Genomic DNA, 24,535 nt, shown 5'->3' on the forward strand with positions numbered 1-24,535 from the left:
TGATACCCTGTCTGGGGATAAACTGAGTAGGGATTACACGCGTCCACAGGTCGTGATTTCACGCGGGCTATGAACCATTGCTCGGCTGTCTCGCTAAGTGAACATGAAGTGACTTGCGTGTTCTTCCTAAAAACACGGTAGTATTTTTGCGGACCTGTTATTGAGACGTGTACGCTATTGAGAGGTATAAAGCTGACACAAAGCATTGGAAGGCCTGTGTAAAATAACAGCGGTGTTGAAGGGAAAGAGTGGAGGTTACCACAGCCAGAATCGGATTACTACGTATCCAACAACAGTCTGATAATGCTGCGCTGAGTATAAGATCTTGGTAGTAAAACAGAAGAGGAAAAAAGGCAGAAGTGGGACAGAGACGAAAGAATTAAAGGCAATTTTTGTGTGTGTTATGTGTGCGAAGAAACATTATGATGTGGTCTTGAACAGCCAACAGCTGTCCTTAGGTTAGGTAAGTGCTCTCTCTCTCTCTGTCTCTCTCTCTTCATGTCTTGAATTGGTCGTTATGTGTATGTTAAACTCGCCGCTTCTTCATACTGTTTTTTTTTTTTTGTGTGCTGTGACCCCCATTCTCCAGCCCACATGTTGAGTGTAGTGTGTTCCTGTTTCACTCCTTGCCAGTGGCAAATCCTTCACATTCAGCCTTCGTGTTCTTCCTTTTTCTTCTTTCTCTTCCTGTTTAACGACCTTTCAAAATATGTGTGTGCTAAAAATAAAAAAATAAAAAAACTGCAAGAGGTTTTAAGTGAAAATAGTAATTGATTCCTTCTGAAGGATTTCGTTGATAATTTGTTGAGCCGTGATTCGAACCAGCTCGCTCAGATTCTCTCGCTTCCTATGCGGACGCGTTACCTGTATGTCATCACTCCACTTCATTCTACAACTACTACTACAATTACTGCGACTGCACAACCCACAGAACTCCCCAGTATCGTGTTAAGACAGTGAAATCAGCTGAGAAATAACATCCTCACCACGTCTGGTGTGACCAGGTACTTACGGACAGAATCTGTCTTGTGGGGTGGAGGCGTGCGGAAAGATCTCACTGTCACAGACGACCGGAGTTCAGAGACTCCTGACAGACACGGGACAACTTTATTAGTTCTAGGATATCCTACCCTGAAGAGCTGGGTGAAACAGAGCGGGCTCCGTGTACAGCCTATGACTCGCTCGTTGTCTCTGTTTCAATGACAATGACAATGACATCGTCATTGTCTTTTTGTGTCAACGTTTCCATTTCTGGACTTCCATTGATGCGTTTCCCCTCTTCCCACATACTCATACACACGTGCGCGCTCGCGCATTCCCACACTCACTCGCATTTTGGGCATGAACTGAACAGTAGGCTACTGTAGTGATGTTCCGAGGACACACCATCACCGACAATAACAACATAAATATTGGTAATAATAATTAACTTGAAAACCATCATCATCGTTATTGATTGAACACGGAAATAGATATTTAAAACAAAGGAATTTTTCAACCGGTCGATTTACATTTCCCAATTTTGGAAAGTGTAAATTTACGTGGAGACCGTCTTACCACTGTTCGTATTATACCTCAACGCTGCAGTTATGTGACTGAAAAATACGGGCCCATTAAAGACTGAGTAATGTGTTTAAGATCGTGCCGCACTGCCCACGTACCTTAACGCTGCAGTTATGTGAAAGATACGGCCAAGCAAGCCATAAGACGTTGCAGCTTGTCGTTGTCCACATCGCTTTCACCCAAACGCCTATCCGCAAAATGTAGCCACCAGCACTGGCTGTGTGGAATGAATACATGCTAGTCGTTCCGTGCTGATTGGAGGTGTCGCGAAAACTGATCTGGAGTTATAGCTGGGCGGTAAGAAAGCTGTGGTGCTGGTTGTCCATGGCAAGTCACTTACACACGACATCCCGGCACTAAACGTTGAGCTGTGCAGGTGAGTTTTGAACACTTCAGTCCTCTGAATCATGCCCGCTATGGTGTTGGCTGAGAGTTGGAGGGGGGGGGGGAGATAAAAACGAATAGAGCTGATGTTTAATAAATGAGTGTGCATGTGCAGTGCAAGATATAGAAAGAAGGAAAAGAAGGAAAAAGTAATGTGACTGCAAGCGTTGGTGTGTGTGTGTGTGTGTGTGTGTGTGTGTGATTTCTTCCTCCTCTCTCTCGCTTACATCTGGCATTCGGTTTGCTTCTGTCTTCCTCCACTCTTTAGCAAACTCCTTTGTACTCACACTTATTTCTGAAAACACGTACATATGGGACTCTGAAGGAGAAAGTTTACCGGGTAATGAGAGACAAATTGACCGAGCAGGCGTTAAAGGACAGGATAATTATGTCAGGGAGGAGGTATCGGTGGAAGAAATACGTAAAAGCACTTCGATCTGCTTAGAAGAAACGGCTTCGTTTAGTCGTGGAGGAAGATGGAGGCCACAGTGAGCATAAACTGAAATAAGTGAGTTTTCCTCTGATATTGGATTTTTTGACATGCTGTTTTGAATTTGACAATACTCGCACTTTTAGATATTTTGTAGACTTGTTGATGATACCCTAAGGTTACTGTGTACAAATGTTCAATGAATTCGGTTTCTCTATCACTGAGAAAGTACTTGTTAAAAAGCGGGTCACTTTTTTTGAGACACCCGATATATGACACGCAAGAAAACGCACAGAACATTCACGGACACACAAACGCAACTTGAATTTGGTAGACGTTTGAAGCTTGAGTTGGCCTGTTCGTCATTCTATAGGTAAACAAATCGCTTTTGGTGGCATTTGTGAACAACCTTTCCACCTCACAGCACAATGTTTTGATGGCACAATTGACGGAGAATGGCTGTGAAATCCATCCTTCTTAGTTTATACTGCTAAATGTGTTTTTGTTTAAGATTTTTACCCAGTTTATAAATTCCTCACCGATTCCAAATATTTTAAATGCATGCAACAAAAACTCATGATACTGAATCAAATGCTTTGTAGTGATCTAAAGCAAGGGGGTATTCTGATTCAGTTGTATGGTTCAAATAATCAATAACATAATCTATGGATCTAATTACAGATGAAATACTTCTTCCTTTCAGATATCCAACCTGGTCGGGATGAATTAATTTACCCATAACTTGACGTAATCTGTTCGCTAACACTTTTGCCAGTATCTTATAGTCTACATTCGTTAGAGTTATTGGTCTCCAGTTATCTAAAATATTACGTGATAATTCTTTTGATTATACCATGTTTCTGAGTATAAGACATATCTTCGTCCACATACGAGTCATTGAAAGAATTGATTACAAGTCTTTTTAATTTAATAGAATAGAATAGAATAGATTATGTCTTTATTACCAAGTGTATCGGCTCACAAGGGATATTGGGGCGGGGATAGTACATAACAAGATACGAACATAAATCGAAAATCATACACAAACACAGACACAGTAGAAATAAGATACATACAAGTGCATATCAATATGAAAACTTGCACATACTTACGCATACACGCACTACACACACACACACACACACGCGCACGCACGCACGCACGCACGCACACACACATGCATGCACGCACACACACACACACACACACACACACACACATTTGAACAGAAGCTGTATATTACATGTGGATGGAGCTGATGACTAGATATTCAGGTAGATGGTTGTTGGTTGCACAATTCTATTTATCACACTGGATTTGTTCGAGAGACAGGGCATTGACTGCTTTGGGGAAAAAGCTATTGGCGAAGCGATTGGTTTTCGTCCTTATACTTCTGTACCGTCGACCAGTGGGGAGCATCTCGAAAATCCCAAATCCTGGATGTGATTCGTCGCGGTTGATTGATTTTGCTTTTTTGAGTAGCCGCTTATGTCTTCTAGAGAAGGTAGATCGGCCCCGGTAATCTTGGTGGCAGTTTTTACGATTCTGTTAAGGGCTGCAACTTCTGCCTTGGAAATGTTTCTGTACCAAACAGTAATAGCAAAGGTTAGCACACTTACTTTCAATGACTGCTCGGTGGAAATCAACCATGATTTCTTTTTTAATTCCGAACTTTTTGAGGCGCCGAAGAAAGTACAGGCGCTGTTGTGCTTTCTTAACAATTTTTTCCGTATTTTTCTCCCATTTCAAATCGTTGGAAATGATCAGTCCGAGAAATTTAAAGTCGCTGATGATCTCTACTTTCTTGTCTTCAATGACAAGTGGTAAGGGTTGAGATCTGGTCTTCCTGAAATCTATAATTAATTCTTTGGTTTTTGATACGTTGAGTTCTAAGTTGTTTTGATCACACCAGCTGTGCGCTGACAAGTTCATGTACTTCTTCCCTATATTTTGACTCATCACTGTTCGTAGTCAGCCCTTCTAGAGTTGTATCGTCGGCAAACTTGACCATGGTGTTACATTCATTTTGAGTTGCACAGTCATGTGTGAATAGTGAGTACAACAGTGGGGTGGGGATAGAACACATCCCTGTGGGGTGCCTATGTTGAGAATGCATGTGGAGGAAGTGAGGTCACCAAATTTAACAACTTGTGGTCTGCATCTTAGAAAACTTAGGATCCATGCACAAATTGATTCAGGTAGCGAGAGGTCTTTCAGTTTTAAATATAGTTTTGATGGCACTGTTGTGTTGAACGCAGAGCTGTAGTCAATGAAAAGGATCCTGGCATAGCTGTTAGGATTTTCGAGATGTCTGAGGACATGGTAGAGACCTATGCTAATGGCATCTTCAACTGATCTGTTAGCTCTATAGGCGAACTGAAAGGGATCAAAAGATGGAGGAATGCAGGTTTTTAGGAATTGTAGAATCAAGCGTTCAAATGTTTTCATTACGACTGATGTTAAGGCTACGGGACGATAATCATTAAGACAACTAGGCTGTGCTTTTTTTGGAACAGGAATGATTGTTGATTTCTTAAAGCAGTGAGGCACCACACAAGACTGAAGGGACCTGTTAAATATGTCAGTGAAGACACTACATAGTTTGACTGCACACTTCCTCAAAAGGCCTGGTGAGATGTTGTCAGGGCCAGCGGCTTTTCGTATTTTCAGACGACTGAAGTGGCGTCTGACTTCATTCTCTTGAACTATGAAAGGGAGAGTGGGGGTGATTTTGGGTGCAGCCACGTCAGAAGTAGACAATGGTTTGTCGAATCTAGAGTAGAATGTGTTGAGTTTGTCTGGAAGAGTTCTGTCAGTGCCATCTACTGTCTGGTGGGTCATTTTATAATCAGTAATGTTCTGCAGTCCGGTCCATACATTCCTAGAGTTGTTTGCAGACAGGTTTTCTTCTTTCTTTTTTTTTCGATATAAAAACTTTGCCTTCTTAATGTATTTTTCAACACTTCTTTTTGCCTTATTGTGGACTATTCTATCATCAGTTTCACGAAAAGCTCTCTCTTTTTCCTTTAGTTTTTGCCTAACGGCCCCGTTACACCAAATTTTGTCGTTTGAAAATATTTTGATATTTTTTGATGGGATGCACACACTTTCACAGAATGAAATATAATCACACACTGTGTCGGTATATTCATTTAAGTCCCCGGCAGAGTCTTTAAAAACATTCCAGTCTGTACATTCGAAACAGTCCTGCAAGGTCTCTAAGGCAGGGGCCGACCATTGTTTCACAGTTTTCACAACTGGTTTTTCAGTTTTCAGTTTTTGTTTGTAGACCGACACCAGAAAAATCATGCTGTGGTGGGACTGTCCCAAAGGCTCACGGCGGATCGAGTGGTACGCCTTCTCGATGGAGGTGTAGCAGTGGTCCAGGGTCTTGTCACCACGTGTTGGACAGTCCACTTGCTTGTACAGCTTCGGCATTTCTTTCTTGAGGCTGGCTTTGTTGAAATCACCAGCAACAATGACAGTGGAGTCTGGCCAACTGTTCTCGCACTTGCTAATTTCGTCTGCTAGACGGCCGAGTGCGGCGGAGAGGTTCACTGTGGGATGGATGTACACAGCGATCAGTGTCACTGAGGGAATTTCGTGTGGGAGGTAGAAGGGTCGGCAATGGATGGTTAGGAACTCCACGTCAGGGAAGCAGGCACGCGATAGCACTTTGACATCAGAGCACCAGCGTGTGTTGACTAAGAAACATACACTGCCACCCCTTTGCTTGCCTGAGTCAGCAGTGCAGTCAGCCCTGTGTACAGTGAAGCCTGGTGGTTGAACGGCGCTGTCAGGGATGTCCGGGTTAAGCCATGTTTCAGAAAAAACAAAACACAGAGCACTCTTTGTAGTCTCTCCTCGTCTGAATATTACATGTGAGTTCGTCAATTTTGTTGGGTAGAGATCTAACGTTGGACATGAACATACTGGGTAGAGGTGGGCCCCACCTCGCTTTCCCCGTTTCCGCGTGGACTGAGGCTTGCGTGCTGACCGGTCGGTGTTCATTGTTGACCCCAAAACATTTCATGAATTCTGTGCTCAACCCATCACTACCTAGGGATGATCCATTTTTCATTTGTTTCAAGGCATTGCTGGTTTAATCTTCTTTGACTGGACCTTCACATAACAATGCTTCACATTTATCTAACATTGTGTATTGTTCATCTTTAATAAAATCATCTGTTGCTTGTGTAACGTTTTCTGTAGTGTTGTTTGATTGTAGAGATGTGAATAAAATCTGACGTGTTCTTCTAATTTGATTATATAATATTTTCCCGTTCTTGCAAACACTTGTCATAGCATTTGTTTTTTATCTTGATTTTACTAAGCCGAGGAAGAGTTTAGTACTTTTTTCTCCGTCTTCTATCCATTTTTCCTGAGCTCGTACTTGTGCACCATTTGCTTTATGGAGCTCAAGAATCTCGAGCTGTTGCTTTAAATTTTTTTTTTTTTTTAATGTTTTCATGTACCTCTTCATTGTTGTGTTCATTTACTAACTGCTTTCTAAATCATATAACTGCTTTAGTAATATCAATTCATTATTCTTTCTATTGCATGCATTGTTTTTACCATACTGTATACATAATCCTTTTATTTTTAGTTTGCACAGTTCCCACAGTTTGACTGCTTTACCTTGGTATTCTGTTCCATAATTGACCAGAAGCTGGTAAAGAAAGTTATTCATAGACTATGCGAAAAGAGAATCCTTCAAAAATGATTTGTTAAAATGCCAGAAACCTGGACCTCTTTAAAACCTGGAGAAATAAAGTTATGTAATAATTGCCTTATGGTCAGTATTAGGAATAAGCATATTATTACAGCTTGCAACAAAATGTAGCATTTCTTGACTGGCAAAAACGTAGTCGAGTATGTGAGCTATAAACGGGTTGTGTCTGCACCAGGTGTAATCTTTCTTTGTCTGATGAAGTAATCTCCAAACATCCTGAACACTGAGGGCACCAACTGATTCTTTAAGACCAACAATGTCAGCTTTCGGATGAGGATGGCCGGAAATAATGTCAAGATTAGTATCAATTGCTGTGTTAAAATCACCAGTTATTAATAATCGCTCACCAGCATGGTCTTTTAATGCATTTTGAAGTTTTTTGAGAAAAAGTTTCTCGGTAGTTTCATTTGGAGCGTTAAATTCATCTCTTCTGTGACAACTGAAACAATTAGTAATCTATCAAATTCTTTGAGAAGTAGAATATTTCCTGAAACGTGTCTTGATATCATAATCATCTCCCCTTTACTATGCCCTGTTCCTTCGTGATATATTATTTTCCCGCCCCATTCCATTAACCACAAATCTGCATTTCTCTTTGTAATATGTGCTTCTTGGATACATATGATATCAACTTTTTGTTTTTTGAGGATATTGAAAATTTCCGCTTTAGTTTAATATTCAGCCCCCGGGCGTTAATGGAACCAAGTTTAACAGCATTCATTTTGGCAAAACATGATTCATTTTCCATGAATAAACCATTATTTCACACCAGTCATAAGCTATACTCATAGTCCATAGTCATACCTGAGTCCGTTTCCAAAGAACAAAAGGGTGGAAGTGGGGTGGGGGCAGGGGTCATTCAGGGTTACTTGCTGGTTCACAATAGAGACTGTCATCGCCAGACTCTCCAGCACTATTGTCCTGTCTTGTTTTGGCCTGTGTGTCCGCGGGGGCTGACATGGAACCCTTGGAGTGCTGACGCTTTACGGATTCCGATCCACTCCGTCTGTATGTCTTCAGCGTTGTTTGTCTCGTCTCTTGTCTGGATCGATATGTATACCCATCGTCACTACTGTTTTGGTTTTGTTTGTTAGTCAGTCATCTGCCTGTCGTCTTGTCCAGGGTCAGTGTTTACAGTCTGTTCGTTCACTGTTGTATCTTCTTTGTTGTTATTGTCTCCCTGTTTTCGTCTATTGCTTAGTCCTCCTGCAGTGAGATTGCACACTGGCTCCCCGGCTTTGTGTCCATCGTTGCTGAAGGGTCTTCTGCTTCCTGTGGTACAGGCTGGCCTTAAAAGGGCCAATGTCCACATTTCTGGGCAGGTGTACGTCCGGAACTTGTATGTACAGGAAACGTCTGCCTGTCTTCCAGTGTGTCAGATTGCCGTTCTCGTCCCTATCCCTCTCAGCAATCAGTTTGGAGTTGATCGTAACTCCAAACTGCTTGACTAACTGCAGAAGTTCAGTGTCAGAGAAAGAGAGAGGGATGTTGCCGATGATCAACTTCATCGAAGGGGCCTGATGCTCTTTGCTGCTTTCACCATTGGAATTGGGAGGTCTCACCACAAAGGGGTTTCGGTCTTTGACACCCACTTGTACCCCTCTAAGCGCAAAACCCTGAATTAGTAGCTTATTTCTTGCATCTTTATGTCGAGGGTGAATCCCCCAGACTCCCTCTATGCGTTGGGCTCCCTCTATAGATTTATAGCCTGTAACCTTTTCTGCAGCTGCACAGAGTTCTGATGTAGAGAAATGTTTTTTATAATTTAAATTTTACTTTATTTATTTATTTATTTATTTATTTATTTTTTATCAAAACCCGGTAGTTCATTGTTAAAAACAAAAACGGGTAAAACACGCTCACCTCCTGTGTCGGTGCCAGTCGCCATCATTACCAGTCCTAGATAAACACTTCTGTTGCAGAAATGGGAAAAAAGAGAGAGAGAGAAAAGAAAGAAAAAAAGAAGAAAAAAGCAAAACCAACCATAAAACAAAACACAGCCGTATACCGACAACAAATACTAGATGAAGGTAATAAGAACCATCGAGGAGAGAGGGGAATTCTAAGTCCGAACACTGGGTCAGAGAGCGCACTCAAACACGTCCAGCCGACTTCGACGTGAACACCGTTCTCCTGAATGGCCGTATTCTAGGATGGTTCAAACAGGGTTTTGAAGAGTTGTACAAAGAGGTCCTCTGTGAGGTGGTCAAATGTTCTTCGGATCACTCCAACTATTCTGTTTGCCTTAGTAGTAACCTTCCCTACATGATCCCTAAAACTCAGTTTGTTGTCCACATATACGCCGAGATCCTTTTCAACCTATCTGTCTTCATGCTTGTTTTTTATGCAGTCATGTAATAGATAGTCTCTGGTTTGTTATTGCCTAGTTTCAGAACGTGGCACTTCTGTAGATGGAACTTTCCATTCCGTAGACCATTTCTCTAGTCTATCAAGGTCCTCTTGTAGGGCAGCTGTCGCCCCTTCTTCACCACTCCTTGTGAAGACCTTTATATCAACAGCAAAAAGACGTACAGAGGTGCGAACATTATTAGGCAGGTCGTTGATATATAGGACAAATAACACGAGCCCAAGAACTCTCCCCTGGGGGACTCAGGGGCTCAGTGCGCACGCACGCACACACACACACACACACACACACACGCGCGCGCGCGCGCGCGCACACATCCTTTGCATGATTGTAAAACAGCCTAGGAACACACAGATCACGTCTATATGCTTCAGTTACAGTATGATTACTGATTTATGCCTGTTCTCTTAATTTGTCTTGTTGTTTGTTTGTTGTTGTTGTTGTGTTGTTGTTTTTTGTTGTTGTTTTTTTTGGGGGGGGGTATTTTTGTATGTAAAAATGTTTCAGTTAAACCACGCAGATCCTCTTAAACAACAAACAACAACACTCAAGCAGTAACCACCTCCCAGTACCACCACCAACCCACAGCACCCCCTCCACCCCCACCCCGAAATTCACCCTCTTCCCCCAGAAACTACCCCCTCACCCCACCTCCTCCCTCTATTCCTTTACTTTCTCTGACCTTATGTCGTCCACCCGTTTCTTCGGGTGTTATTCTTCATAATGGCTCTGGAAGGACTGTCGAGATTTTCTCTTGGCAGGGTCTTGGGGGTTTTTGTTGGGGTGTGTGGGAAAAAGGAAGGTAAAAAACCCCAGAAGGTTAAGCCGAGATAGTGGGGGTGTGGGGGAGACGAGGGAGGGCGGGGGGGGGGGGGGGGGGGGGGTATGGGGAGAGGGGGGTAGGTAATGTATGTGTGTGTGTGTGTGTGTGTGTTCTGAATCAGAATCGTGTGTGTGTGTGTGTGTGTGTTTATGCGCGTGTGTTTGCCTGTATGTATGTGTGTTCTGAATCAGAATGAAGTTGTGTGTGTCTGTGTGTGTGTGTTCCTGTGTGTATGCCTGCATGTATGTGTGTTCTGAACCAGAATCAGGTGTGTATGTGTTGTGTGTGCGCGCGTGTGTGAGTGTCGGGTAGGGGAAAGAGGGGGCTGAATGCAAACCGACAGCTGTGCCAATAGGTTCTGGGGCTTTGACCTGACTGCGTGGGCTGTTTAAGCTTTTAAAGATTGTTGTTTATGTTTTTGTTTTTTTCTTTTGTTTGTTTGTTTAGGATTGTGCTGCCCCACCTTGACCCTTTGCTAGCCCTTTCTCTCAGTCTCTTAGCCCTCTCCTCCAGACCCCGGCTCAACCCTGTCCCATCCAGCGTTGGAAAGAAACTATCATGTTTCACACATACAGTGTGGAATGCTCAGTATATATATATATATATTTTTTTTTTTTTTTTTTTTTTTTTTTTTTCTGTCCACCCGTCTGTCAACTTCCTCTCCCTCTCTCTCTGCTGCCCGAGTGCGTACGCTGTGTGTGCGTGCGTGCGCGCGCGCTGCGCGTGAATGTGTGTGTGTGTGTGTGTGCGTGCGTGCGTGTGTGTGTATGTGCGCGCGTGTGCCTGCGTGTGTGTCTGTGCGCGTGATGCACTTGTGTGTAAAAGAAAAAAAAAATCAAAACGATACTCTCTTTAGAATGTGTATGATCTCTGCTACAGGGCTTTCGTACAGCCGAAACAGGTTACGGTGCGCGAAGTTAGGTTTTTTGTTCAGTACCCACAACAGGATAACAAACACAGAGCGGGAGTTTAAAACATGAAGCATAAATCAACCACTGAAAAAACAACAACAACAAAAACAAACAAACAAACAAAATAACAAACCCACATCAGCATGCGAACTCATACGTCTGTATATATATATATATATATGTATATATAATTTTATTTTATTTATTTTTATCAAAAAAGTCCGAAAGGCAAGAAAATTAGCCGCCCCAATTCGTTCTATGCCCTCTTTTGTGGCAGCTTCAGTCAACCGCACGATTTTATTTAATTTTTTTCTTTGGGAAGAATTGGGGCAGTGGGTTGCGTGTTAGGGTTGCTTATGGTGCATTTTGATACGTGTGCGTGCGTGCGTGTGTGTGTGTGTGTGTCCGTGTGTGTGTGTCCGTGTGTGTGTACCACTATATGGATGAATGTGTGGGCCTGTGTGTGGGGGGGGGGGGGGTGGGGGGGGGGGATGAATATCAAATAAATGAAGCCGTCGGCATATACGCCTTCACACTCACACACTCAATCAATTAATCATACACGGGCGCGCGCGCACGCACACACACACACACACACGCATGCCTTTGGTGGCGGTTTGCCTGTTGTATGAGGATGTATGTATATCCTCGGGATGTGTTGTATATTGGTGTATGTGTGCGTGTATTTTGTGTATGAGTGCGAAATAGAGATGCTAATGTGTATTTCATTTTCGAACGATTCTTGTATGCATGTAACTATATTTCCAGTACTTTTGTGTGTGTTTTTTGTGTATCTCCTCACTTTTTCTTTCTTTTTTTCAGATGGCTTGATGTATAAAAAAATAAAAAAAAAGACGAAGAAAAAGTGGTTGCTTATTCAATTACCATCTTGAAAAAAAAATTTGACTTGACTCCCAGTCTACAATTTCCAGCAATCCCTCTGACTTTACTGTCCAAATAACTAGTAGAAAATAATTCAAAACCCTCTATGGCTATCTCACTTTCTTCGACAGTGTACGGACACTTTTTTGGCTTTACCTCGGTTAGGGCTATTATTCTTGGGTCATAAAGCTCAGTCATGCCTTCAACTCTGCTACACTCTTATTCATCAAACAGTCAGTGTCAATATATATATATACAGGTACAAGAAGATTTTCGAAAAAGTGTTGATCGTGAAACGGACCAGAATCAGAAGATTTAAAACTGGTGCATTCTTTTTCTTCAAAATCGGATTTTCTCTTTATCCACCCTTGTCAGCCTGGGTGGGTACTTCCCCACATTTTCCACTTGACCGTTTCTGCGGATCCATCTTGCAAGATAGTCCCCCGAAGCCAAGGATTCCTCTTGCTTCTTTTTCACCTCCTTGAAAAAAACTCTTCCCGTTTCCTTCTCTGTGGCCTCATAATGATCTTATTTCATAGCCTTCCACCCTGGTCATCTGTATCTCGCCTCCCTTCTGACTTTGCTGAAAGCCTTCTACACCTCATCTCCAGCAGTCTGGCTTGGGAAACAGTCGGATGATTCTCTTGTTCATGGTCTGTTGCGCTGTGCCTTCTGTTGACATAGTCTTCAATCTCCGAATCTCCAATGGTTCACTTATGGCCCATATTTCCTGCAAAATCTTATTCACATTGACTTCATCCCCTGTCTTCCTATCTTCACTGTCTTTTGCTGAGCTCTTTGGAAGTCTGAAAATTATTAAGTTCGTTTGTCTCATTGCCGTATACTGCCTCAGCCGCACATCATCTTGTTTTGCTGTCTACTGGTTTTTCCTCTTCTTCTAACCCTAAGGTATTTGTCGCTGATGACTGTGTATCTTGGTGGAGGTTCACGTGTGCATCAACCATTTGTTTTGGAAATTCATCCTTTTCTGTCTTGGGTACTCTCTCCTGATAAACAGCAACGTTTTACGTCAATTTTTCCACATCCATCTGCAATTTTGTCACATTATTTATCAACTTTGAGGCCAAGAGGTTCCACGAAATGTTACAGTTCAGTGTATCCTTGGCTGCTTAGTATTGTTGCCTTTTTCAGAATATTATACACATCTGCAATGCCTTGAAAAGTTGTGTGAAGCCATTTTTCATACAATTCACACACTAGTGATTTGTAATTGTCCTTGACTACCTTTTAACTGCAGCTTTCAGTCAGCTGGGGGCTCACACACCTGGTTGCCTGATTGCTTGACCAGCACAAGTGACTTTTTTCTTCTTTTTTTTTAATGAAGAGGAGTTGTCCAGTCCCCTCCCCACTCTCTCGTCTACCAACGCTCAGTGTCACACACTGCAGATACTGCCACGTGCAGAACGGCCTCGGTAGGTGCAGGTTTTTTCTTCGGAGTTCCGTCTCCTAGGACTTCCTGCCAAGGATAAGAGCTCCCCCTGCCCTTTGGTCATCCTCTTCCGCCTTCACAGCTGTTGGGAAAGGTTTCCTTCTCCGCCTGGTCCGTCTTGGGGGCTCACACACCGCTTCTGTCGTGAACATAGACGACTCTCTTTCCAGCTGATTTGGAAAGCAATGAAGTAAAACGTCCACCCAATAAATGAAGCAAAATCTGCTTCCACGTGTTTTTCCATGTGGAAGGTGTGTGTTCTGATGATGAAGAGGACAGGAGTCATGCAAGAAGCCTCTTGTGTTGTTTCTTCTAAACGGTGTCGGCGGTGTCGATGTCCGCCATCTTTGTTAATGTTGCGCCCTACCCGGATTAGGTAGAGCCTATACCTGTCACACAGAGAAGTCAGGAACCTAGGAATGAAGTTTAACAAATTTCTCCCAAAATAAACAAACCCCAACACTTTAGAATATATATATGTATATGGTGAAAGGAGGAATAATGGTAATGATCCGCTTCTACAACTGCTTTGGCTGCTGAGGTAATTAAAATGAAGAGACAACGAAAAGACCAGATTCAACACGGCAAAAATATGGTATGACATCAACATTTCAAATATCCAAGTAATCTGGGCATTCTCATAAAGTAGTAAATAATATCACCAACTGATTTATAGGCTTTGGGAAAGGGTCAAGGTCACTGCAGGTGATCACTAAAATTAAGAGGAACAGCCGAACGCACTCACTGTGACACTGAATGAACACTTGATACACAAAAGCTGAACGAGGCAGTGAGCTGAGAAAAGAAGAATAACTGGCGATGAACTATCCTCCCTCCACCACAGACGGAGGGTAGTGGTGACGTCGGAGAGAAGGGGTAACGTGACGTCCGACGATCCTCAGCCCCTTCCTCTCCTACTCCGCAGACGGAGAGCAGTCAGGGGAGAAGGGAGATGGTACAGGTGACGTAGGAGAACGTAGTGTCAACGTTCCCAGTGCAGTGCTGATGTTGCGTCCACAGCACTGACGCATCGCTGAACCGCCAAGTGCAGTACTGATCTGTCGGGTGTAGAGAAGATCTGCAAAACGTAGCGCCGACCCCCGTCGTGTAACGCTGACCTCCCGAGCGTAGCGCTGACCTTCCGAGTGTTGCGCCAGAGACAGTGGGGAAAATGGTGGGAAACAACTGGAAAATAGGACACAGGGATCTTGTGGTCAGTTGATCCAGTCTTCTGTCCTAGATGCTGTTTGCAAAGAAGACAAAAAAAATCCGAGGCCTACACGGCCAAGATTAGAACCATGCTAAACTAATTCATCACATTTAGATCTATGATTATCAGCGTGACCTGAAACCACCAGGTAATTCACACCAAACTAGGGTGACCCAGCCTATATTTATTGTAGCTAACGTTCTCAAACACGAAGTAACATCCCAATTATAAAACATTATTCAACAATGAAACAAATTATGTCATTTCAACCAGACAAATTTAGTTAAAGTGAAGTACCAAGACAGATGGAAATTAATCTTGTAACAGAAAGCTCAAGTTCAACACCTACCTCTATTTTCTCACACACCTTCCGTTACTCACTTCACCTACAATTCAAAGGGAACACTTTTAGCAGTTAGAATCAACAGTGAACGAGGCAAACAAATAAATGAAAAAAACACAACAAATAGCACTTACATGGAAGAGCCGCTCTTCCCCTTGTGAGACGATCTTAGTCTAACGCCTGAACCATCAGTACAAACTGAACAGCACAACAAAACACGTTGTAACAAGAGAGGCAAGGCCTTCAAGACTCACTTGTGATACACTTTAAAAAAATCTAATCGTTAAAATGTGTTCTGTATTTGTTATTATAAAGCTTCGGGTTAAAAGAAAAAGAAAAAAAAGTCCGAACGGCAGATTCGAACCCCACCTGTTCGGGTGAGAAGAAACTGTTTTTACCCATTACACTATTGTGGCTCCTTAACTGACGTTAAAAACTATAATATTTAAACATGCTTTTTTAAAGGGCGATAAACTGATTGCGGTATTCGCAGTGAGAACGCTGTTTAAATCAGATTATTCTGGTGTATCTTGGGCGTTCAAAAAATCTTTAAGGGCAATTAAAAATTCTTTTTAAGTCCGCGGTAAAGGAGACGTGGCTATCGCCGCAATCACACTGCAACATTTAGCCGTTTTCTCTGGATCTAGATAGATGTACAATTTTAGTTACACCCGGTTGACACGGTCGATTCAATTTCTCTTATGTTCATTATTGTTTTATAGTTTTAAAGTTGATATGAAAATGAGTATTTTGTTAAACTAATAACATTTAGATCCAAATACAAGTACTTATAAACGTCGTATGAAGTGAAAAGGACTTCATTTTGAGAAAAGTCAAGACTGGAAATTTTTACGTTTCATCAATTCAAAGGTGTTAACTCTCATGGTTTATTATTTTTAACTGTGAATTCCGACTGATTCTGTGGATATTTTTATGGCAGTTTGTGGCATAATCCAGTAAGTGATGAGGCGTTCACAAATCTTTCTCTGAATAAATATTTTACGGTCTCCTTCTCCAACTTTCCATCACATGTTATCGTGTATTGTCGATTGAATATAGGATTGAACGGGCAGGTCAACAACTTGGAACAAAATGGCGTCATTCGCGTTCGCGAAGAATATGAGCACGCGCTTTGAATATGTATAGATATGTGAACGCAATTGATTTTTGCCCATGACCTTCAGGGCTCAGCCAATAGATCTATAAAGTCCACTCGTATTGATTTTAGTATTTTCCGAAAAAGACCACTTGGGCGAATGAACATAGTGAAAGCAATGTACACAGAGAGTAAAACACACAAACTTTTTATGTATTGAGTATAATTTCAAAATGTAATGTTTAAGATGAGAAAGATTAGTTTAAAGCAAATTAAGGCCCCTAGCATTAATCACAGATTAAATTCCCTTTTTTACTATCTGCAGCAAAGACATGCAAAATAAATATAACTTCCATGCTTAGCAAACGAAGTTCCTGTTTGAACAAAAAATGATCAAAATGACTGCTCTTGTTGTTGTGTCAAATATCAGATCAAAGTGCCAAGTCTGGAGAATAATGTATATATATATATATATATATATATATGTAACAGTAAATTCAGTTTGCATATAATCTGGCTTCTTTTTTATTTTTTTTATTCTTTTGGTGCCCATCCCATAGGTGCAATATTGTTTTAAACATGATGACTGGAAAGAACTGAATTTTTCCTATTTTTATGCCAAATTTGGTGTCAACTGACAAAGTATTTGCAGAGAAAATGGCAATGTTAAAGTTTACCACAGACACACACACACACACAGACAACCGAACACCGGGTTAAAACATAGACTCACTTTGTTTACACAAGTGAGTCAAAAATGACCAGGTCCCAGTGATGGCGCCACACCCTGAACAACCAGCAGGTTGTTACTCTTGTGGAGTTTCCTTAGCATCTGCCGCAACCCGTTTAAATGGCAATACAACACCTAGCAGATGTCACTCACATTTAAGCCCGTTAAAAGCATTGGCACTTCGCTGACTGAAATTTAACATCTGTCACAGTCTATAATGTTCAAACTAATATTTTTGGAGCTCACTGTCGGTGTCGGTGTCCGCCATCTTTGTTGACAAAATTGATTGAGTCCGATACCAAAGACCAACAAGAAGTTCTCCACCACCCAGACGAACTGAAAAGATACATACCAAAAGATTCATTGAATCTTTGAAAGTCACACTGACTGAAATAGGACGCCTGTCAAGCTAAAATTGTTGGAGCTCACTATCACACCGCTACCTGCCGCTGTATGCACACCCCCTCCCATATACTCACACACCCTTAGCATGAAGAACTGATCCAATGTCCAAACACACACACACACATACAGTGTGCGGTGGCTAATGTTTTAAATGACGTAAACAAAGAGCTCATATCCTGAATTGGAAGCATGTATTTCCCCTCCCTTCCTACATCATTCTCACCCTGACACACATCCATGCTGTTCACAGCCTATTCCTGACCTCAGAATTAGGAGTCATTTGTTTGCAAGCATATAGTTATTTTGATACATCTGCCTTGTGTCAAGAGATATAGAGAATGCTGTGTTCTGCAGTGTTAACACAGAACGCTAAGAGAGAGACGATGACTGTGACAACGACAAAGGTTTCTTTGTTAGCCTAGTTCGACCCTTTGCAAAGAAGTGTGTCACGAACATAAATATAGAATAATGAATTACATTATGAGACAGAGACAGAAACAGACAGAGAGAGAGAGAGATCATTTTATCAGTGTCTTGTTTGTATGTGTTATACTCTATCATTCTTTATGTATGTGTAGCCGTGTACCGAGTGGTTATAATAGGGGTACGGCACAAAAGACTTAACTAAATATGATTAATTGAAAGGATAGACAAGATCCCACGCACAGGCCAGGAACATATAGAGGCCAGTCACAAATGAGGTTTTTCTATTGTTTTATTTACAATAGTTATTAGATGAGAAGAAAACCTAAGAGAAGAGAATAGAAGAGAAGATAAAAAGAGAAGATAATGAGAAGAAGACAATGAGAAGAAGACAGTGCAGCAATACGTAGCGAGGTGTTAGCCGTTGTGGGAACACACACAACACGCTGCTCGCGACACAGCAAGAGAGAGAGAGAGAGAGACAGCAGGCTCTGGTCAGATGACTGACCAGGTATGAAAATGACCACTCATCATTCACTGTGCCAATTTATGCAAGTTTAGTGGACCGCAAAGGCCGTCACGTGTGCTTGCGAGCAGATCGTCACTAATCATGGAGAGTCCAATGACAATTGTGTTTGTTTAAAGGTGTTCAATGACAGATTTCTAAATGATTCCTGAACCGATTTATGTCGGATAAGTTGCAAAAGAAAGAGCTCAACACCTACTTTATAATGACTATAAAATGAAGTGTTGATTATTTAAGATGAATTTATAATCTTAATTTAAGTCACCTGAACAGGGTCAGTTTTAACGAGCTCGTCGCTGAAAATTACAAACTGCGTTAAATCAGTGTAATGTAGGCAAACATAAATGGAACAGACTTAAAGATGGAATTGCGACGATTCTGCCAGTATATAATACTTGTAGGTTACTGATCTGACAAAAGAGTTATTAATTAATTACGGTGGAACAGAAACACAAGTTTCTTCTCAGCCAATGACGTACTGCGACGCGACACTAGTCGAGCCGTCAGCAGGTGGTCTGGCGAGGACAAAATGATGTAAGCAGAGTGACGTCACACAATTCTGTACCGGGGTTAGGAGGGAAAACGTCGTCTGCTAATACAGCTTGTGCGTGAGGCAAGCTAATACAGCTTGTGCGTGAGGCAAATATTGGAGCAAGCATAGCGCTTGGTCACATATGTATGTATGTGTGTATGTATGTATGAGCGCGCGCGTGTGTGTGTCTGTGCCTGTTTATGTGTGTTTATTTTACGCTTATTCATTGGTTCATCTGTTTATGTCATCAGTCATTCACATGAATGTGTCACTGACATTAGCCTCTCTGTTTGATGTTAAAAAAACACACCTCATAATTGGAAAAACACAGAACCCGAGGAAGCGAACAACAGACGACAGGAAACAGACACACACGTGTAACAGTGTAGGCCTACAACAAAGGCCTGCTCCCCACTGGTTAGGAATTACTTCTAGCTGTGCTTACTGTCAACAACATTAACAACAGCAACAGCAAAAACAACGCAACGATAAATACTCTTATCATCTGACAGATTTTGCCCTGTTAACATTCGTGACGGCAAATACTTTCCATCAACACTCTTCTCCAACGTTTATGTTTCGGACCACGCGCATTGCAAGCTTGTGACTTGTCATCACTTCTGTCATCACAGATGACAATGGCAACAGCTGGAAACTTGGAGGGGAAATTCAGGTCATTCTGTGTACTGTTTAATCTTATTGTTTACGTGTTAGCCGACGGCGCACGGCCACGCAAATGCTTTGAATGCTGTGAGGTGTGTAACAGCATCACGGGACAGTATGCAGAGGATTGCGGTTCTATTCCCCATTCTACACAACTTGAATTTTTAGGTTATTTAATGACACGCGAACGAAACTGCACAACCGTCTTATAAGTTTACATGTAGTAGTAGCCAATTTCAGTTGAAGAATTGCCATAACGATACACACCTATTTGGTGGCGACTCACTGTTTGCAGGGGTCCCATCACATCAGAATTTGCGAGCGATTTGACTGTGAGAGAATTTGTAGTGCCGCTCAGTACTTGAAATTTCATTTCATATTGCATGTTGGCAGATACCAAGATTAATTACGTATCGATAAGGTTTATATTAGGGACATATGAATTAGTTATTCATTGTCACTGACGCAGAACTAATGTTGATAATAATCTACTTTGCCCTTCATGCAAAGAGTCACAGGGAATTGAAATAATAATAATAATAATAATAATTTTTATGATAATAATGATAATGACAATAAGAATTATTATGATGATGCTGATGATAATGATGATAATAATAATAATAATAATATGCAGGCTTAAAAAGCGCAGTACCCCAATCTCAAATGGGGCTCAACGCACTTAACAATAAGATATTCAAATTTAAGACTGAGTGACGTAAAAATCTGTACAAAAAATAAAATAAATAAACATAGACTTACATCACTGACTAATATTTACCCACTTCAAACTAAGTGACATAAAGATATGGAAATCATAGGCCCAAAATTTGTGAGCCTCCATCACGAAATGAGTCGCTTTTGTCCCTGACCAACTTTGCCGCTAGCGGCGATTTTAGGCGGGTGGGGGTCAGGTTGTCGATTTTCAGATTTTGACTTCATAGTAAACTTTAGGCTTTCTTTTATCTCATATTGAAGTATCTAGGCATAATTGTGTCTTCTTTTGCCTTAAAAGTGTGCTTAAAATACCTAACCTATCATTCTGAAATCCTATGACTTAGCAAAATCGATCAACTTTGACAAGCTTGTCCTCCCTAATCTCTTGGAATCGACCGGTCGAATCATACATCGTTTTAAAGGTCAAGTCCGTATCTTGCAATCTATGTTCTTCTCATTGGCTAAGTTTTAAACTGCGAGCCAATAGTCGCTTTTAAAATAAGGACACACTACGTAAACAATGCGTCACTATGAAGGAAAACCCCCTCTGTTATTGGCCGAGAGAGACCACGTGGCGAAACCAGCCATTCAGCACGCTAGCTTTCTGGATCTGGATCTGGATCAATACGTCGCAACATCCATCTACTGGCGTAAACGCGACGGTTTAATAAACATGGTCGCAGTGAACGGAAGCACGGATTTCAACAGACTTGGAAATTTCCTGACAAGATACACTTGCGTTGCAAACATTTTGCCATTAAGTGAAGAAGACGACATTTGTGAGTTTCTAACCCAGTACTTCATTGATGGAACTGACTAGGCTGATGGTCATGAAATCCATCTCAGTGAATACGAAGGCGACGCTGATTTCGAAAGCAGACGACGCGGGATTGTCGTTCAGCTTTCAGCAACAATAATATCAATTTTGATGTAGATGGCGAATCAACATTTGCACTAGATACAGAAGGTTGGAAGCCTTCGCCTGTAATTGCCGAAATCACATGCGCCAGGTTCCATCAGTGGTGTGACTGACATGGAAACGAGTGAAACTGACTTGCTGCACTGAAGTGAGAGAACTGTGTTTCTCACAGTTCACACAAGGAAATGCAAGCAAGGTGACTGGGGGACTGGATATAGCTCAAGTGTCTGAAGGTAAGCATCCTTATTTTACCCACATTGACAAATATTGAAATGTAATGATGGTATAACCAATAATCATTTGCTGATAATTTGTAATTAGCAATGATTGACTCAAGACTGATGTATTGTCTGTACATTGGTACTGAAATTCACAGTTTGACATGTGGAATAAAAATGATTAAAATAATAAAGTGAATCTGAGGAAATTAACAGAGTGTGAATTAAAAGAAAATCACACACACTCACTCACTCTCTGTAACACACACACACACACACACACACACACACACACACACACACACACACGCACACACACACACACACACACACACACACACACGCACACACACACACACACACACCAGTACAATGTGTGACACAATGTGTTTACATGTCACACACACACACACACACACACACACACACACACACACACACACAATGTGTGTCACACACACAATGTGTCACACACACAGTATGTCACACACACACACACACACACACACACACACACATATGGTCCCTTCACATTTTATCCATTACATGTAACTGAGGATGGGTACAAGGACATGACATTATGAACAGTTTTCAGTTTCAAAGAATTTGCTTCAATGGATATTTTATGTATATGTTTGTCAGGTTGGTGTGTGTGTGTGTGTGTGTGTGTGTGTGTGTATGTGTGTGTGTGTGTGTGTGTGTTTCTCTGTGTGTTTCTCTGTGTGTTTCTGTATCTGTGTGTGTGTTTTGTTTTGAGGTGAATAAATGTAGTTGTGTCAACAGTAAATACTATCAGTATTACTAATAGTTCAACTTTTTTTTCAGCCCTGAAAGATATGATGGTACTTTATATGCCTGCCTGTACACCAACGAATAATTCTGAGATCACTACTGGCAAGTCATGTCATTGGAAGGAAAGGCAACACCACCACATTAACTACACTGTCAACTAAAGAATTATCTGCTGGTGAACTCCCATCTATGAGTGAGTGATTTTGTGGTCAACTGTTAATGTACTATGATTTAAAGTATAAATTTACCATGAAGTCTGCAAACTTATTTTCTTTTTACAAACTTTGTACAGATGTACATGTATGGAGTTGTAAAGTTTTGCATAGACATTTACATAAATGATATCAGTGTGCAGGTGCTTGACATGACACTATGCATAAAGTAACTTAATGTCATGCACATGCACACTGATATGCACACTGATACTCATAGTGATACAGCATTAATAATCACTATTTCATACTTTTATTATAAGTAAACTGCTTTATCTGATTATATTATGAAATAAATATATAAGTGTATTCTTTTTTTTATTTTCTGATAAAATAGATGGAACTAGAAGTAAAGCATTTTGTAAAATCCTGTGTAAAGAATGAAAGCTGTGATGTAGATGTACAAAACTGAAATTACTGTTTGATATTTAATCTATTATTATTAGCATTAATTATTGAATAAACATGAATTTGTACCTTTTGTGTGAGCAGTTTTGTTGTATGGATCTTTTTTTTTATAATTTATTTTGTTGTGCTTGTTGCATGGATTATGGTAATATCACAAGCACAGTAAGTCAGTGAGCACATTGAATCATAACAATTACACAATTCGGCATCATGATTTACCATTTCCCCCCCTTTAATCTGGCATAAATTTTAGTACACATAAAGTTTCATAGCAACTAATCTTAAAACTGGTATGTTTTTAGTCATGTTGAGCTGATTAAAAAGTATGTATAATTTCCCCTCAGTCGCAATTCTTTACAAAAAAATAAGAAAATTCTTATTTGAATAAAATCAAGTGCACTCAATATTTTTCTTTCAAACTTTGAGCAATTGTGGATATTGCCACTAGGTATGTGTGTGCCAAATTTCATGAACACATCTTGCTTAGAAGTATGTGGTTGCTATGAACATGTTCCAAAACTTTTCAGCCTTGATTTCTCAGTTCGTTACTTTCGCGACTTTAGAACTTCAAATCACAATAACTTTTCACAGAATCATCCGATTTACAAACTTTTTTTATGCTGTAAAGCTCATTTATTGCAGATTTATGATATACCAATAACTAAAAATGGACCTCTGGTGCAAAGCGACTCATTCCGTGGTGGAGGGTCACAAATGACAGCAAGATAAAACATATCACATTCGCCCTAGTCAAAACATACACCAAGGAACCAGGCCTCTAGTTCTCAGAACCACACCAAAAATGATCACAAGTGCACGCGCATCAACACCAAGAGCACGCCCAGCGATATCAAATCACAGCAAGCATGATGATGGAGTCTCCCGTCGGACCGACGGATGAGTAGGCAGGCAGGCTTATCTGTAGGTGTGTGTCCTCATATGGGAGAGGAGGCCGATTCTAGATGCGCAGCACTTCCCACAGGTGTTGCAAGGGAAAACGTCTCCAGAAGTTGAGCTCTGCTTCCTTCGTCTCACGCTTCTCTTAAATGGCCAGCGTTCTCTTGTTTTCAAACGTCTTTATGCCACTAGAGCACAGCATCCCCCAGCGAGGAAGCGATGTCTATGTCCCAGGCTTTGAGGTTTGTCTTCAAGGTGTCCTTGAAGCGCTTGCAGGGTCATCCAAGTTCACGGTGGCCTTCCTTCAGCTGGCCATACAAAAGCATCTTCGGAATCCTGCTGTCTGTCATGCGGACAACGTGTCCAGTCCAGCGTAGCTGGCACTGGATCAACAGGCTTTCGATGCTGGGCAGGCCGCTCCTCTCTAGGACCTGGAGGTTGGAGACCCTGTCGGGGGGAGAGGGGGGGCACTGGCGTTCTGTGAGCACACACACACACGCGCGCGCGCGCGCGCGCACACACACGCATATATATATATGTGTGCGCGTGTGTGTGTGTTTGTGTGTTTTCATGCCCCCCATGAAGGTGGGGGGCGGGGTTATGTGAACTTAGAATAGTACAATCGTTTTGGGAATTAAGAAATATCAATTTACATATATTATACTTTTAGGGAAGTAAAGCAGTATCAATTACTGTATGATTCATCATCCTAAAGCACGGTGCAGCTGGTGAGACAGTAAACTAAAGTAACTGTGAATCACTTTGTACAGACGCCGCAAACGGTGGGCTGACTGAGCACTCAGTGTGAGTGCACGCAACACTGCTGTTGTGACAATCGTTGGGTGAGGCATGTTTGTCTGTCAGTCTCTCTTATTCATATATAGATAGATAGATAGATAGA

The 24,535-nt window shown here is 41.4% G+C and overlaps 1 protein-coding gene across 2 annotated transcripts in view; it reads left to right on the plus strand.

Annotated features, from left to right (window-relative positions):
* Window positions 1-57: 57 nt before the first annotated feature.
* Window positions 58-24,535, plus strand: part of LOC143287553 (organic cation/carnitine transporter 2-like) — an 83,325-nt gene continuing 58,847 nt past the window's right edge. The window contains exons 1-2 of one of the 2 annotated variants that reach the window (XM_076595635.1): window positions 58-463; window positions 24,405-24,476. The gene's annotated coding sequence lies outside the window, so the exon portion shown is untranslated. Of the gene's footprint in view, window positions 464-1,830; window positions 1,940-24,404; window positions 24,477-24,535 lie in introns of those variants that run through there. The other variant, XM_076595636.1, reaches the window with a different exon arrangement.

Source organism: Babylonia areolata, chromosome 11 (genome assembly GCF_041734735.1).
Source record: "Babylonia areolata isolate BAREFJ2019XMU chromosome 11, ASM4173473v1, whole genome shotgun sequence".
In the NCBI taxonomy this organism is placed as follows: Eukaryota; Metazoa; Mollusca; class Gastropoda; order Neogastropoda; family Buccinidae; genus Babylonia; species Babylonia areolata.